The 18235-nt window shown below is 46.3% G+C and overlaps 1 long non-coding RNA gene across 1 annotated transcript; it reads right to left on the reverse strand.

Moving 5' to 3' along the window:
* Positions 1-2215: 2215 nt before the first annotated feature.
* On the reverse strand, positions 2216-15370 carry LOC114906852. The gene is made up of 4 exons (XR_003796549.1): positions 15265-15370; positions 4877-4946; positions 3925-3990; positions 2216-3226 (listed from the first exon to the last, which is right to left on the reverse strand). It is a non-coding gene; the product is annotated as an uncharacterized LOC114906852 (long non-coding RNA).
* Positions 15371-18235: the final 2865 nt, after the last annotated feature.

Below are 18235 nucleotides of genomic sequence, written 5' to 3' on the forward strand. Positions count from 1 at the left end.
TCTGCCACACTACCACTTGAAGAGAGCATTACAGACACATCCCACCCATCCCTTCTCCAGAGCAGAGGCCCTGCGCCCCTCATCAGCAACTCCTAGCATCACAACCTGCCCCAACAGAAGCCCTACAGCCTGGATTTATTCTCTGTACCAGGGTCAGCACCTCAGAACAGAACCAGCAAATAGGCTGTGAGAGCCATCAGTGGGGAGCTGGCCCTCAGGAGGTTCTGACCTCCCGTGACCACCCTATATCAGGACCCCACACATGCCAGCCCTCACCACCCAGTTGCTGATACCACACACCTGTGAAGGGCTCAGACACACGCATCTTTTTAAAATTGAAGTATAGCTAATTTATAATATTATACCAGTTTCAGATGTACAACATAGTGATTCAATATTTTTTTTCTTTTTTTTAACATCTTTATTGGAGCATAATTGCTGACAATGTTGTGTTAGTTTCTGCTGTATAACGAAGTGAATCAGCTATACATATACATATATCCCCATATCTCCTCCCTCTTGCCTCTCCCTCCCACCCTCCCTATCCCACCCCTCTAGGTGGTCACAAAGCACCGAGCTGATCTCCCTGTGCTATGCGGCTGCTTCCCATTAGCTATCTATTTACGTTTGGTAGTGTATACATGTCCATGCCACTCTCTCACATCATCCCAGCTTACCCTTCCCCCTCCCCGTGTCCTCAAGTCCATTCTCTACGTCTGCATCTTTATTCCTGTCCTGCCCCTAGGTTCTTCAGAACCATTTTTTTTTTAGTTTCCATATATATGTGTTAGCATACAGTATTTGTTTTTCTCTTATATTTTTATAGATTATACTTTATAAGGTTATTATAAAATACAGGCTATATTCCCTGTGCTGTACAGTATGTCCTCATAGCTTATTTATTTTATATGCAGTAGTTTGTGCCTCTTACTCCCCTACCCCTATCTTGCCCCTCCCCATTTCCCTCTTCCCACTGGTAACCACTAGTTTGTTCTCTCTGTCTCTAAGTCTGTTTCTGTTTTGTTATATTCGTTTGTTGTAGTTTTTAGATTCCACATATAAGTGGCAACATACAGTATTTGTCTTTCTCTGACATATTTCACTAAGCATAATATTCTCTAGGTCCATCCATGTTGCTGCAAATGGCAAGATTTCATTCTCTTTTTATGGCTGAGTCATATTCCATTGTAGATGATAGATAGATAGATAGATAGATATAGATAGATATCACATCTGCAAATGATACGACCAATAAGGGGTTAATATCCAAAATACATAAACAGCTCATATAACTCAATATAAAAATAAAAGGCACATGAGTCATCTTAATGTCTCCCCAGCCATAGTTGAGAACCATTGGGTCAGACCACCTGCAGTGAAGGTCTTCGCAGGGCTCATGTTAGGGGTTGATGATTAAATATGGCTCCATTCAACCCTCATTTCTTGGAGAACTGCTCTGTTGCGTGAACTCGTGCCAGGACCTATGAAGATGCACAAGGCAGGCTCCCAGCTGACAGTGAACAGCTGGAACAAGACGACAACCTCTAAGCATTTTCTAAACCCAAGATCCAGGGCGCCGTGAGGCACAACTCTAGGGGGCAGCCTTCACACCACAGACATGAGAGATGTCTCCAGAGGGCGCTCCCAACACGGAATGGATGCTTCTGATGCCCGGCAGCTGCGCTACCTGCCGCGGGAACCTGGGTAGCTAATGAAGGCAGAATGCTGGTTCCCTCTTTGGACACACATGGATCCCAGTAAGGCACTGGCCACCTGCAGTCCAGCTTTATCTCACTTCACTCATTCCAGAAACGTGAGCTCACTACACTGTGAGCTCCTGGCAGCATTTTTATACTGAAGATTAACATATAATGTATGGTGCATATAATGTAAGAATTATATGCGTATAAGAATTACATCAGATTCTATTACATGTTTTCCTCCTTTTCCTGTTCACTTCCTGTGTTAGTTATCTACTGCTATATGACAGATTATCCCCAAACACAGAGGCTTAAAACAGAAAAAAAAAAAAAAATTACATCAGAACAACAGATATAAGCTAGGACCGCCCCAAGCAATGGAAAGTGTGCCCCTCCCACCCCCTCCCACTCACAACTTCTATTCCTCCTGTATCCCCCTCGGGGCTGGCAGAGAACTTTGCATATAGGAAATATCGAGAATATTAAATATTTCTTGCTTGATGGATTTACTTCCTTCTTAGCAGCTGACCCAAGTACAATCTTCGTTTGAGACCGTCCGGCTTTATAGCACCAAAGAAGCAGTAGCCTGCTCAGGGTCTCTGCGTTGAATTAACTTCCCTGGGAGACAGAGCAAAACCAGGTTGCAGGTTGCTTCCACACCCAGACAGCACAACGAAAGGGCACACATCCAACTCGCCCCACCCACCAGGGGTGGTCAAGGGGCAAAGTCATGGCCCCGCCCTCCAACATGGAGCCTTGAGAGGGGATTAGTTCCTGATGTTTAGGTCGAACTGGGGTAGACGGGAGGGGGAGTTCCACTTCCCTTGCAGAACATAGTAGAATAACAGGAGAGCACGGGCAGAGTCGCCAATTAATTTCTAGTTCCATGAACTTTTGGACCAACGCGTGGCCCTGAATCCGCAGTCAGTCGACCAAGACAGTGAAGCCGGTGAAATCGAGACTTACTACCTCCCTGTACTTCTCAATACAATTTTGCTAGTTGCCAGGTCCCCAAGCGGCTCCTCCCACTAGAAACTTCCTCCACTGGCTGCAGGGCTTTTCCTGCACTCACCTCCATATCAAAAGGTGCCTGTCCTACGTACGTATGTTAATGCCCTTTACCGTGGACCCTCCCCCTTCAAAATATAAAAGCCTGCTCGGATGTTGATGCCTGCTTATGGTAAAGCAGGCTGCCCCTCTCTGGTTAGCTGTTTCTTTTTGATGGGAGCCTCCTTGACCTGAAGGCATGTCTCCCAGGAGAATTTCTATTTCAGGCCAAAGGGTAGTTGGACATCTTTGAGCTCTTTAAAATTACATCCTATGTAAGTGGACACTTCTCGCCCGACCCACAAAAACACGGAGAGCCGAGGCCAAACCCATCAGTAGCTGGAAAGTGGTGCTCTGGGGCGATGGGCCGTGTTCTCTGGTTTTGTTTGCGACTTGCTCACAGCCCAATCTCTTGAAAATAGACCCGCTGCCGTCTCTGTGGCTCACGTCTGTGTGACTGGTCCGGCCACAAAGCCCATCTGAAATGACAGACACTCGTACAGAGCAATGCAGGGGATCGACCCCAATCGGGAACGCAGAGGGCTTCTTGGGGGTCAGGGGATGAGAGCACAGGCCTGTTGGCAGGTATTATGTTCCCTGGCAAGTCTAGAAGTGAGGAGAGGGCAAGAAGCCCAAATGGCCAAGTGTCTCCAAAAGCTGGAGGGTTGAAAGGCAAGGAAGAGAGCTCTCTTGTCTTTTTTTCCTGGCTCTCCTCACATCTGTTTTTATTTTGCCAAATGTACTGAAATTAAAATGCTGATTAGAATTAGAGTCTCAGTTTGAGGCTTCAAACAGGACTCTCTCTCTCTACTTAGGGCACTGCATCTCATCAGCTACTCAGTGAGGAACACATGGTTCCCACTTGTGGGAACTGCAGTGCCCCTCACCCGTCGCAAATGCATCCAGGGACTCCGCCTATCTGCCCCAAGTTGATGCTTCCGGGGACCAGAAAATAACTGTCCCCTGCACCCGCCGAGAGCCCCGATTCCCTGAACTGTTGAAGATCGCCCCGTCGACCCCGGCACAAGACACCCTCAGCCCATCTTTCAGCGCCTCCTCGTCCCTGCTTCAGTGCCCTCCCCCAGGGCCTCCCGGGACACTGTCCCTCCCTCAGACCTTTTAGGGAGAAGGAACATTTGTTGAGTAGCAGGTACTCCACTCAGCACCTAACACTCACCATCACATTTCCTCTCCACGACCCAGACGCAAAGACAGAAGTATCCTTCTGATCACCCAGATGTCCCTGCGGGAGTGAAAATATGAAATAATCTTGATAGCTCCAAAGCCCATGCTCATCTTAAATCCCTATTTCCTACTCCCCCGCCCCAGCCACTCAAAACTTAACTGTCAGCCTTTCTAAACCCTTGGCATCTAGCTTTCTGATAAATAAAAGGCAGTAAGTGCTCAATTGTTCACAGCTGCTAATGGTTTCAAATGGTTTAAACACCTGCTCCTTTCTTCCTAGCTTTGTCCAAGATTGCTGACTTTCAGTTCTGGATACCCAGGTGGTGCCTCTCTCCCCACCTCCATCGCCCCCTCCCTTGTCTCTCTATCTGTTGGTGACAGACCCTCCGCTCTTCCCCAAAACCCAAACCCAACACCACATGAGGGAGAAGCCAGTGAACTTCGGTCCAGAGGGAGATGAGTGGAGACCAAGCAGGGCCCTTAGCTATTGCTATCATGATGAACAGATCAAACATACTGTGGATTCAGGGATGTTTCCATCTCCCAAAGGCCTTCCCTCTGTAAAGAGCAGTCTGACCTGTGGGTTACGGGCCCTTGGTGCCCTCAGACTTATTGCCAACAGTTTGTGAATCCATATATATGTACAGCAGTGTTGGTATGTCACATAAATGGATATAAACAGAGAATATAACATACCACTTCTCAAATGTATATAGATTAATAAAGCACAAATTCATTTAAAAGCACTTTGTACTTTCCAAGTATAGCTACTATTATACATGTATCTGTGAAATGTTTTGAGCTTAAAAGAAGCCTACTGAAAAAGGTTAGGAGTCGTGGATTAAAATATTACACAGGCTTCATCCCAACCTCAGCATCGTCAGTTTATCGACCTTCAGTTCATTCAGCAGAGGTTTGCTGGGTGCCCACTATATGCCAAATACCTTTCTAGGTGCTGAGGTGGTATCCATGAACATGGTAGACAAAAACCTCTGGATTCGTGGAGCATACATTCTGGTAGGAGGAGATAGAAAATAAACAGACAAAGGGTATTGTATGTTAAGTAAAAGTGCATAAAAACAAAATAGGGCAGGATAAGGGGAACTGGAAGTTTAGGGTGGCAGGACCGCAGTTTTGAACCTGGCAGTCAGGTGGACCTCACTGAGATGTAGCTTTGACTGCAGGACTCATTGATTATGGGCTTTCCAGCAACATTGTCAAGCCAAAGACTTCCCTTTGGGTAGGCATTTCCAGATATCAAAAGGGTGCTAGGGAGATGTTAAGGGGCCCAGGGGGGGCTTTTAGAACCCCACAAAGATTCCTCACAGACCACCACATAGGCACAGTCTGTCCTCCGTGCCTGGCCTCACAGAACATGAAGGGACTGAATAACTTTGGTCTTTCCATTACCTGAAAGGAAACAACAGAGCTCCTTCCTAAATACCCTTGTGGAGGAGAGCATAAGCCCCAACCTTATTCCTTGTGGTTCCTTTAGGCCAAGAGGCCAGACCCCTCACCATGGGGCCAGCCACACACAGGCAGGCCACCCACCCTAGTACACTCTTGTTCCAGAACCACCTGCCCATGCCCCACTCCGTTCTCAGCACCCTCAGTCTGTCTGCATTGCCTTGACCTTGACCAGCCTGGCACCACTTCCCAGCTTCCCACTGCTCTGACTAAGTCTAATGCGGGCCACACCCCTTTTTGCTCCTGACTGGTCAAGGGCGGATGCAAATACTCCAACTCCAAAAAGCAAAGGTGTCTTTACAGGCCCCAGGCATTGAGAATCATGCGTTTTCTGCACCTATTTTCCACTCCCAGGCCACCATCTTGTAGATTACCAGTAACGCTTTCTCTTTGGAAGGTCTTCCCTCACCAAGAAACAAAGTCCCAAGGTGCACCCATGAGAGGAGAACAGGGGTGCTGGCTGTCATGTGACCCCCCTCCCCCATGCTCCCCACGGCAGCAGCAATTCAAACTGAGCCTCAGCAAATTTCCCAGTTACCTCCTGGGACCAATCAAACTCCGGAACTACGGACGCTCTGCCCGCGAACACCAGGGGCCAGCCTCTTGCCTTATGACCTTCGTGTCGGATAATTTGCCAAAAGCCCTACTCATGGTCCCCTCCTCATGAATCAGGTGGGCTCTCTGGGCCCGGGGGCACCTCTCGGTGGCCCGGGGTGGGACCCATGTAGGGGGAGCTCTCAGATTTCTCCCTTTGGGGAATGGAGTCAAGGCATGGAGTGCATAAGGGATCAGGAGCTCGAAAAAGTCCTGGAACAGAAACAGCATCACTTCTTAGCCTAGGTTCCAATCCCCTCTCTGGCACATTTCAGTCCTGGTCTTGAATTTTTCAACGCTTTTTTCCCTTATCATAATAACTGTCGTCTTCTGGTCATAAAGCATCAGGGCAGTGGTCACCTCTTGGAGACACACAATAGGGAGGTTCCAGGGTGCTGGTGAACATTCTGTTTCTTGACCTTGTGGTGGTTGAAAGGAAGTTGACTTCATAACCATTCAGTAAACAGAGAATATATGTTTTATACTTTTATATATATTGTATTTATTACATATAAAAAAGATGCTGACATGAAGACATCACCTGGTCCTTGAAGGGCTGTGGTCTCCTTAGGGCCTCACTGGCATGTGCTCCTGACCAGACGCCCTCTCCTCCCTCTCCTCCCCCTCCCCCTCCCCCTCCCTCACCTCTCCCTCCCCGCACTCCTCCTCGTCCTTCCTCTCCTCCTCCTCACCCATCCTTTGCTGTTGCCTGCCCTTCTGGTTTCTCTTCCTCCCCACCTTCCTGCAGACATCACCGGTAGCCCGCAGTCAATCCACTCCTGCCCTTTCTTTCTATCTTTGTCTGAGATTGCTGACTTTCAGTTCTGGGTACCCAGATGGTGTCTCTCTCCCCACCTCCATGGCCCCCTCTCTCATGTCTTTTTCTATCTGTTGGTGACAGACCATCCCCTCTCCCCCCAAACCCCAAACCAACATCACATAAGGGAGAAGCAAGTAAGCTTTGGTCCAGAGGGAGATGAGTGGAGACCAAGCCGGGCCCTTACCTATTGCTGTCATGATGAACAGATCAAACCTACTCGTGGACTTGGAAATGTTTCCATCTCCCAAAAGCCGTACCTCTGTAGACAAGACTAGAACTGATAGAGAGGCAAAATGAAGACTCAAACAAATGAAAGTCACAGCACAATCTTGGAGAGGAAGATTCAATGTCAAAATAAAATGTCAATCTCTCCTCAATTACTGTTTTAATTAAATGAATTCCAAAAAAAAATGCTAGCATGTATCTTTCAAACCAGAGTATATGGTTCTAAATTTCACGTGGAGATAAAAACAAGTAAGAATAACAGACAACACTGAAAAGGAAGAGAAATGAGAAGGTCTTACGCTACCAGATATTAAAACATGTTCAGTGTTTTAAAGAACTGAGATACTGGCACATAAATAGATGCACCGATGGAACAGAATAGAAAGACCAGAAATGGGTCCAAATAACATAAGATTTGTTATGATAAAGGTGGCATTTCAAATCATTGATAAAGAAACTAGATTATTCAATAAGTGGCATTGGAATATCTTGCTAGCAAGCTAGATAAAAATAAACTTGGGTTCACTCAATTAGAAAATTCAAAATTGATCGAGGACTTAAAAGATAATAAAACTATAAAAGTGCAAGAAAAAGACATGGGAGAATTCTTTAAAAACCTTGGAGTAGAGAAGGCCTTTCTAACTCTATCAGAATATCCATATTATAAAGAGAAAGTATGATTTGATTATGTGAAAATCAAAGCTTCTGCATGGCAAAAAAAACCCAAACAAACTAATCCTAATCAAAAAAAAAAAATTTTTAAGTCAAACCAGGAAGAAACCAGGAAGAAACATTCACAACTTATCTCATTGACAAACAGCTAATGTCCATAATAAATAAAGAGCTCCTGCAAATTAATAAGAAAAAGATCAATGGAGGGGGTGGTGGTGTGATGAATTGGGAGATTGGATTGACATACATATACTAATATGTATAAAATGATAACTGATAAGAACCTGCTCTATAAATAAATAAATAAGATAAAATTCAAAAGAAAAAGACCAACAACACAGCACAAAAACAAGTAAATGAGAGAGACATAATTTTTTTAAGAAAAGAACTACAAGTCTCTCTTAAGCATTTGAAAATACATTATAACCTCACTCATAATAAGAGAAATGTAAATTAACACTATTTCACTTTTTTCCTATCAGAATTACAAAAATCTGAAAGTTTGAACACACATTCTGTTGGTGGAACTGTGCAGAAAATGGCACTCTCACATATTGCTGATAGGAATAAAAATTGTCACAATAAACCCCTATAGAGGGCAATTTCGTATCTATCAAAATACAAAATACCTATATGCTTTGACACAGCAATTCCTCTTTTAGGGATTTACCCTTCAGGTATATTGAATACCTGCAAAGTGTCATATGTGGAAGATATTCACTGCATGATGATTTTTAATAGCAAAAGGTTAGAAAAAACCTAAATGTATATCAGTGGGGAACTAGTTAAACAAATCGTGGCATTCTTACAATCTATACATCTGTTGAAAAGAGAGAGAGCAATCTTTATGCTCTTTATTATTGTATGGAAATACTTCCAAGATGTGGTAAGTGAAAAAAGCAGGATGCACTATAGTGTCACACTATTCACAAGAAAAGCAAGGATAAAAATAATGCGTATTTCAATTATCTCATAAATTTACAAAATAAAATCTGCATGGGAATAATGAACTAACAGCAACAGTTACCTGTCAGATGGAAGGGTGGGGACATGGGTGGAAGAGTGCCTTTTTATGCTATACTTTTAAATATTTTTTAATGTTTGAACCCTGTATACGTTATCTATTCAAAAAATAAACTTAAAACAGTACAGAAAGAGAAAAACAGAACCAGCACTTACGTGGCTTAGCTATAAAGGATGTGGCTGGCAAACAGGCACACCCCAAAGAGGGCCCCCAAAGCAGGTTGAGCAATGACAGTCTGGTTAGAACGAGGGGCAGCTTTGGGGCAGAGGGTTCATTGGACACCTCATTCTGCCATGTTTAATTTTTTGCAAAGTCTCAGTGGTTTTATTGCCACTCACCTTCCTATCCAGAGCACACCTAGAACCAGGCGCATGAGTCCCCAGAGACACATTTCCATGGTCCTACCCCCCTGGTGCTGGGTGTCTTACCCAGGGACCCCTTGCCTTCCAAGGGTCCAAAGTTGGCCATGAGGCTAAGGATATGGAAGAAGGAGCCAAGATTTTCCTTGAAACTCTCCCTTCTTTCCTTCCTTCTACCCCACTGTCAGCCTGGCCCTCTACCTGGGTCTTTAAACCAGGCGGGCGGTCTCTTCATTTAGCTCTTATCGCCCTCTCTGTGCTTCCCCTTAACTTTCAACCCTCCTGCTGCTTATGTTCTGGTGGCATGACCTTGGGCAGTTCACTGCTATAGTTTGCTCATCTGTAAAATGGGAAGAATGGAAACCAAGCCACTTCCTAGGGTTGTTAGGAAAAGCAAGTGATAGTATATAAGTGAAGGGGCTATTTTGATGTAAAGGGTTACATTCAACAAAGCAATTAATGCTAGCAACCAACTAGTAAGCCTCCAAATCTTGGTGACTTAGCACAATAAAGGCTTATTTCTCACTCAGGAAAATTCCAGTGCCAGTTGGGCAGCCTTTCTCCATCTCGCCGTTAGCCCACCTAGACCACGTGGTCTCCAGGGTTGCCGTAGCCTTTGGAGAAGCCCAAAGAAATCTCATCTTTGTCCTATTCACTAACCCGCAGGATGTCAACACGTCATCTGTTTTCCCTCCACCCCCTCCCACACAGGAGCCGGGCAGCCTTGCTGGGCCAGGAGGGAGGGGACAGCAGCCAAGATTCCCACCTGAGCGTGGCGCCAGGTGAGCCCCTTAATTGGCTCTACCTGGGGTAAGGCACTGCCGGGGAGGACAGAAAAGCGGACAGGTGCGTGGCACCAAGAACCAGATCAGTAGGGACAATGTTGTAAGGACCAGAGTGAAATGGAGCCACTGGGTCTCTTTGCATTTTGCCCCTGACTCCTCGGCTGCCATCGAGCCCAGCTCCCCCGGTGACTGTACCAGGCGTCCAGCTGTTGGAGATACCTTGCCACTTGGCACTTGTGTAGGACCGTGGGGTCCGTGAGGGGCTGTCACACATCTCATTCTCTTTGCCTCAAAACTCCCGTTGTAGGTGGCCTCCTGCAGCCTTTAGTGAGAACCCAGCCAGAGGAGCCAGGAGAGGTCTGGGGGTCAGGGAGTCTTTCTCTGGGGTGTCCCTGCCTTTCTCTGGGAAGGTCACTTTTCCATTTTGAGGCCAACATGGCAGTGAGGGTGAAAAGCAGGAAGACAGCATATCAGGGAGATGAAGCAGAGAAAACCAAAGCAAATTCTGTCCCCACCCCCAGCTCCAGTCCTCACATCCCTACCTTCCCAGAAGAGCCTTGCGGAGGAGGAAAGACATGGGCAGAGAAGGGCGTCCTCCCCGGGGCTCCCTGCAGCTGCTAGCTGCCCCCTGCACAGCCAGCTGCGAGGGCTGCTTCCTCTCCTGTGGGCACGTCCTCGCCATGCTTCCCGGGAGGGTGGTACTTTCAGTCAGCCACGCCGGGGAGGAGCCCCCTCCACGTGCCAGGTGGCCCTCGCCAACTTCCTGGGGCCTGGACCACCCGGGCCCTCCCCTAATAGCCAAACAGAGGGCTCCAGTCTCATCCCGTGTGAATGTCGGAGAGCAGCTCTGCCCCCTGATCCAGAGACTCCTAGGAGGTGTCCATCCCCAGGGTCGCCCCTCCCGTGGCTGCTGTCCTCCTTCTGTGCCCTGACGTGACCCTCACGGCTCGTCCTCCCTTCCTCAGGGTACCACGAATCCACACCTGCTCTTGTGGAAAAGATCAAGCCAGGAACCCACATAAGCAGCCAGGGTGAGGCCTCATTGCTCTGGAGGGCCCAGTGCCCAGCCAGCCACCAACACAGACACACTCACACACTCACACTCACACACTCACGCACACTCAAAGCAGACTCACTTGGGAGCTGTCTTCCTCCTCGGGCCTCGCTCCATCTGTCCTCCCTCCCGTCAGGGCCCTGTCTCTGTGGCCAAATCTTCTCTCCTTTCTAGGACCCCTAACACACCTCCCCCACTTGCCAAGGACAGGTTACAAATTCGTAATTTCTTTATCACCTGGAGTGTTTTCTCTTGCAAACATCACAAGGAGGCAGAATCATGCGGTGGAGGGGAGAAGGGAGAGCCTGGGCCCCCCTCTGGGTTTCATACCCCAGCTCTGCCACTGGTGGGCCGTAGAACTCTGACAGTGACAGACCTCTCTCAGCTTCTTCATCTGTAAAACCAGGACAATGCTATTACTTACCCCACAGGGTAACCACCGTTTGAGGACTGAATGGTGCAATGCATGTAAAACACTGCAATCGTTTGAATGGTGGCCCGCAAAAGACGTGCCTACATACTAATCCCCAGAATCTGTAAACACGGATTTATTTAGAAAATGGGTCTCTACAGATGAAATTAAGTTAAGGATCTCGAAACAAGATCATCCTGAATTACCCAAGTAGACCCTAAATCCAATGACAAGTGTGGATTTACAGCTGGTTCTCTTACAGGCAATTTTTAATGCTCCTGGGATCGGTTTTTTCATGGTTGGTGGTGCTGTAACTGCCTCAACCCTGCATAGTCCCAGGAGAATAAGAGAGACAAAAACCTGAGCTTTCATTCCGCAGGGAATGAGCACTGGGACTCTGAGCAAGTCTCAGTTTTCTCATCTCTAAAATGGGAATTTAACCTCTCCTATTCACTTCATAGAGTACTGTGTGGTTGGGTAGAAATGAGCCCATGTCCGTAACTATGACTCATTAAACTCGTTGTTTGAATAACGATTTAAAAAAAAAAAAAAGACAAAGGGCATCTATTGTAATGACATCACTCTTTCTATCTCTGCTGCCATAAGAGTGTCCAAGGATGAATTTGCCTCTTACAAAGGCTTCAAGATTCAGGTGTCCCAGCCCCCAGGGAGAGCAGGAACTGGCTCCAGGAGCTGGAGGAGGGCACAGGGTGGAGCAGCGAGGTTTGCATGTGGCTTTGATTTCAAGACGTTTGCAGCTGAGAAGATGATCCTTGCAAAGGCAGTGGCCTTACGAAAGGCTTAAGGGGCAGGATGCTGGGACTCGAGATGGAATTCAGCATTCCTGAAGTTCTGAAGCCTGACAATTTTTATGTTTTAAACCCTCTCCCTTATTTCCTGTTACTCTTTTCTTCCTGGCTGTAATCTTACCTATTAACTTGGGAGCAACGTGATTTAAAGACGACACGGGGTTTCAAATAGTTTCAAGGTGCTCAGAGTTTTAAATAAACCACTCAATTCTCCCTCCTTCTTTTTAAACTTTTATTTTGCAGCTAAAAAAAAATCTGGTTTTTTTTCCTTTCAGCACTTTTTGATCAAAGTCAGTTTGATAGAGTTTTTTAAAGTAATCTTTTAAAAGACAGGCTGAATGGACTTCCCTGGTGGCACAGTGGTTAAGAATCCGCCTGCCAATGCAGGGGACACAGGTTCGAGCCCTGGTCCAGGAAGATCCCACATGCCGCGGAGCAACTAAGCCCGTGCACCACAACTACTGAGCGTGTGCTCTAGAGCCTGCAAGCCACAACCACTGAAGCCCTCACGCCTACAGCCCGTGCTCCGCAACAAGAGAAGCCACTGCAATGAGAAGCCTGCTCACCACAACCAAGAGTGGCCCCTGCTCGCCGCAACTAGAGAAAGCCAGTGTGCAGCAACAAAGACCCAACGCAGCCAAAAATTAATTAATTAATTTAAAAAATAAAGCTATAAAAGACAGGCAGAATAATATAGTTTAACTTTATTTTTCCAAAACTGATGTACAGATTATTTTCTGTGTTTCCTGTGTCTAATGGTTACAGCCATCATTTAATGTTGTTTTGCTAACAATAATTGTACCCAACATTTGGTAAGGACTTTCACCTTCATTAGTCAATTATTTTTCACTACCACATCATTCCCATTTTACAAATAAGGAAACTAAGGCTCAGAGCCCAGGGCTTCACAGCCAGTAGTGTCACATGTCAAACTCTAAGTTCCTGTTCAGAGGTAGCTCTCAGTCCCTCAGAATTCCAAGGCATGCCCTTGGATTGTATTTCTGGAACCTGGAATGCAGCCAAACAGGGCTGGCTTGAAAAGCCCAGATAGAGGAGCCAAGAGGTTGAGTTCCCATGACACAGGTAAGCCCCCTGGGCTGGAAAGATCATTAAGGTGAAGGTGCAATCCAAAGGAAGCCTACTGAGGCAAATGGAGCAGAGTACTCTATCCTCCAAGGGCTGACAGAGAAAAAATGAGTGTGCCCTGGTCCAATGCTTTCATCTGGCTCCTAAGAGGTCACATATGTAAGATTCAGGCTAGGGTACAACTTAAGAGCATAAATTAATGGGCCTGTACCAATGGGGTATTTATTGAGCACTTACTATATCAAGCACTGAGCCAAGTGTCATGGGAACACAAATGGCACATAAGACAGGTTCACCGTCCTCAAGGGACTTCTGGTCTAGTTAGGCAGGCAAGACTAAAACATGCAATGGCAGAAGAAATGATGTCGGTATTCAGTTTCATAGCGTAAACCAGAAGTTGCGTAGGAATCTAGAGCAGAGGAAGACCTATGGGGACCAGAGGCCATTAAGAGACCTGGATGATAGAATGAAGAGGGCTAACATTTCTAATCAGAGTTCCAGAAGGAAAGAAGAAGGAAGATGGAGAAGAGGAAATTGTCAAAGAGATATATGGCCCTGAATGGGATGTCAGGACCATTTTCTATTTAGTTTCTCTAAAGGAAGGTCTTTTCAGTGGGTATTTGGGGTTCAGGTGGCCACTGCAGTATATTCAGCTGGTAAATTCTCCTGAATGCCACATCCTCTAATGCAACCAAGGGTAGGGTGTCAGGGAGAAGGCCATGCCAGAGGAGGTTGAGTTTATCAGTACATCTTTAAAGCTGGTCTTTGTCATGTCTACACCTGGCTTTTGCCTTCTTAGTTCTACGGCAACCCACTCTAAATTCTCTCCACCTCCACCATTCCAACTCTTCAATATAATAAAACCTCGAGTAGCCAAAAATCAAGATGATACGACAACTACACTCTTAAGAGAAATGGTCTGCATTTTCTTTAAAAGCTCAGCTTCCAGAATAAACCCTGGGATCGGTTCACATTCGGCCCAAATTCAACAATTCCTTTAAGTGATTATTTATGCTCATAATTCTATCTCTGAGTAACTCTGTCATTAGACAAAGACTCAATTGTATTCACTATCAGAGACTACACCCTCTGTAAGGTGACAAGGCAACTGCAGACCTCAGGCCTCGGTAAACCAGGTCCCAGCTCTCCCAGCACAGGGACGGGGGCTACCCCGCCATCAGGCGCATCATTGTCCACATCACTCACAAAGGGCAGTTTGCACGGACTACACAATCTAAGTATCCTTTATATCTATTTTTTCTTTTTTTTTGCGTACATGGGCCCCTCACTGTTTTGGCCCCTCCCGTCGCGGAGCACAGGCTCCGGACACGCAGGCCCAGCGGCCATGGCTCACGGGCTTAGTTGCTCCGCGGCATGTGGGATCTTCCCGGACCGGGGCACGAACCCGTGTCCCCTGCATCGGCAGGCGGACCCTCAACCACTGCACCACCAGGGAAGGCCCATCCTTTATATTCTTGTCTTCTTTCAAGGAGAGACATTGTGTCTTGGGGAATGTCCAAGTGCAGAATCTATTGAACCAGACATTTTTGGCTATGTGCTTAGAACAATTTTAAACGCTTCTCTACGCGATGTAAAAGATAAATTAAATGCAGCTTTACTTCCCTTCTGGAGCTGTTGCCCAACAACGCGCTGCCTTGAATGTGTGAGGCTGACAGACATTTGCCCCATCAGGTCACAGCCAGATTTCAGCCAATCAGGATTCAGCAGAGCCTGGCCCTCTCGCTCTTCACTTCACTCCTCCCCACAGAGTCACTCCTCGTTAGTCAGCCATGAAAATAAGCCGAGAGCAAAGCTAGAGCAACAGCAGACGTAGCCCTTTAGAAGCATCATGGATCCACTGAAAAAGCAAACTCCTTGCATCTAGTAACTAATGATAATAAAGTTTTACCTTTTACAAAGATGTCAAGAAGTAGTAGAGAAGATGACAAAGGTGGACCTTATTGGACCAGGTTGTATAAAAAATAGACAAGAGATGAATTTCAGAAAGAGCCAACAGCTTTATACCTGATTTCTGCCTAAGACCTTGCTGCTTCCAGAGCTGCCTCTCTGTCGAAGTCCTCTTACGAGATGGGGAAAGGGGCTGATAAATTCTGCTGGGATTTTCAGTCCTAAGATTTAAAAAAAAAAAAAAGGTTGCTTGTTAGTCAATCAGCTATTCAGAAGATTCAGTCAAACAAAGCCGTTTCCTGGACTTCCCTGGTGGCGCAGTGGTTAAGAATCCACCTGCCAATGGGGACAGGGGTTCGATCCCCGTTCCGGGAAGATCCCACATGCCGCGGAGCAACTAAGCCCGTGCACCACAACTACTGAGCCTGCACTCTAGAGCCCGTGTGCCACACTACTGAGCCCACATGCCACAACTGCTGAAGCCCACGTGCTCTAGGGCTCGTGTGCCACAACTACTGAGCCCACATGCTGCAACTACTGAAGCCCACACGCATAGATTCCGTGCTCCACAACAAGAGAAGCCACTGCAAAGAGAAGCCCGTGTGCCACAATAAAGACTGGCCCCCACTCGCTGCAACTAGAGAAAGCCCGCGCACAGCAATGAAGACCCAACCCAGCCAAAAATAAATAAATTTTTTTAAAGTCTACTGTAAAAAAAAAAAAAGAAGCTCAACTATATATTAAAAAAAAAAAAACAAAAAAACCCTTTTCTTAAGCCTGGAAGGGACTCAACAATTAGGTCTATAGGAGTGCAAAAAAAATCACTTTCAGGTCCTGAAGCTATGTTTCCATTAGCAAGCTTTAAATACTAACAGTAATAATAACAACAGTAACAACAACAAGCGTGGGCCAAAGTCTGAGGCTCACAGTTTAGACAACAACGCTGTTATTTTCTAAAAGAGCCTGTCATCAAGCTCAAGAACTTCCAATTTAATGAGCTTGAGTTTCAAGGACCAGGAAATGGACTTGGGTTTCTGCTCTTTTCCAGGTGACAAGTATGAATTGGCCCCTCTCCATGGGACAATGGGTATTAAAGTGTTCTTCCTCCTAGGAGACACATGTAGGGGGACCTCTCTTCAAGCAAATCCTGTTTGTTCCACTTCGGACCTATTTTCCTTCCATATTACCACACAGGAGGGATAAGAAGATAAAACCTGGAGAGAGAGAGTGGAGGCCACACAAACCATTTGCTGCCTGGCCCACAGTGACTTGCCGTGGTTATGTCTATGGTCCCCACCAGCTTCTTCAAAGGCCCTGCCCCTCCTTTCTCACCCTTCACACCTTCAAGACTCCAAAGCCCCCGGACATGGTAGTTTATCAACCTCAGCCAATCACAGTTGACTAGCTTCAGTGATTGGCCCAAAGGGTGGATCACATGACCAAAGACCTTTCCTGGTGCTTTTAAAGCTAGAGCTAAAGAAAGAAGCCCTTCCCTTTTCAGTGATAAATCTGGAGAAAGTGAGTCCAGAGCAGGCAGCAGCTATGGCTCCACTGTGTAGAGAAATCCCATCTGAGGTAGGTAAAAGTAGAGGAAGGCCGCAGAGAGACTTCTAGCAACTCCAAGTTCCCTGTTGCCACCTCCCCCAGCCCCACCCCTTCCTTTCCAGATTGCATGAGTGATTGAAGTCCCTCTTTGCCAAGGTTCGTTAGTTGGGTTTCTGTCACTTATAGCCTGGAGTCCTAACTAGTGCAGGAAGTGCCCTGTCGAGGGTCCTCAGCTTGTTGGTGGCTGGGCTGAAATGAGAATCCAGAGCTCCTGATTCCACCTCATCAGGTCACAAGGGGCTTCAGCTGGCTGAGTGACCTCAGACAAAACATAGCCCCACTCTGGGCTGGATACGGGGTTCAACTCCATCATCTCAAAGATTTCTCAAGAAATAAAATTCTATGGGTTCTTTTTTTTTTGGTTTTAAAGCATTGAAGAAGGAGAAAGAAAAAGAGTAAGAGATAGTAGACCTGTGTGTGTGTGTGTGTGTGTGTGTGTGTGTGTGTGCGTGTGTGTGTGTGTCTGGAGAGAGAGAGAGAGAGAGAAAGAGAGAAAGAAAGCAACTGCTTGGGAAAAAAACAAAAAAAGGCACAATCTATCCTTGATCCCTGTTAGAGGGTGGAGAAGTGAGAGGATTATTAGGTGCTCTAAGACAAGTTACATCAATCAGTTGTATAGAAAAATTGATTTTTTTCGTTAGAGGATGTGCCACCCCAAACCAAGCTTGTGGAGAATCAAATGACCTAGCTTAAGAAGAGCCAATATTGATAACTCAAGTTGGTGTGGCAGAAATAGCAGGGGGTTTTTAGGCCTTTATAACTTGGTGAACAAGATGATGCCTAGAATAGATGGGTCACCAGCCAAGTGCAGAAACTTCTGTGGCTCAGGGATTTCCACTGTTACTGGTGTGAGTGATGGCAGAAGTGAAGTAATTCCAGGTCACCTGTGAGGGAAGAAGCTTCCAGATAGGGTCAGTTCTACAGCACAGTTCTCGGGAGTGTTCCTGGAAGCTTACTCTTGAGTGTGTTTCTCCAGTTCTCCCAACGGGTCTTGGAGTTAGTCAATATCTCTTAATCCAATTCTTTTCTGGTTAAACTAGCCGGAGTAGATTCTGTTGCTTGCAACTGAGAACCATAATATGCAGGTATCTGTATGGTAGAATGGAGTTTGGTGAGGAAGGGAGTACCAACCATATGTTGAGAATCGTAGGTAGCACGAGCATGACCGTGTGTATCATCTCCTAAGAGGCCCAAGAGATAGGTACTGCTGCCTTCATTGTATGAGTGAGAGAAACTCCAATCAGAGAAGTAAGGTAGCCTGCCCAAAGTTACCCAGCAATTAGCAGAGTCCAGATTCATATCCAAAACTGAATCTAAAGGGCCCTTCCATGACCATGCTGGCACCCTGATATCATACTTTGAGCCTCTAGACCTCTGAGAAATAAAAGCTTGTTGTTTATAAGCCACCTAGTCTGTGGTATTTTGTTGTAGAAGCCCAAACAAATGGACTAATATAATCCTCACACTGGCCTTCTTTCCTCTC

Source organism: Monodon monoceros, unplaced genomic scaffold, assembly GCF_005190385.1.
Source record: "Monodon monoceros isolate NGI ecotype Baffin Bay Population unplaced genomic scaffold, NGI_Narwhal_1 Super_Scaffold_3, whole genome shotgun sequence".
NCBI classification, from domain to species: domain Eukaryota; kingdom Metazoa; phylum Chordata; class Mammalia; order Artiodactyla; family Monodontidae; genus Monodon; species Monodon monoceros.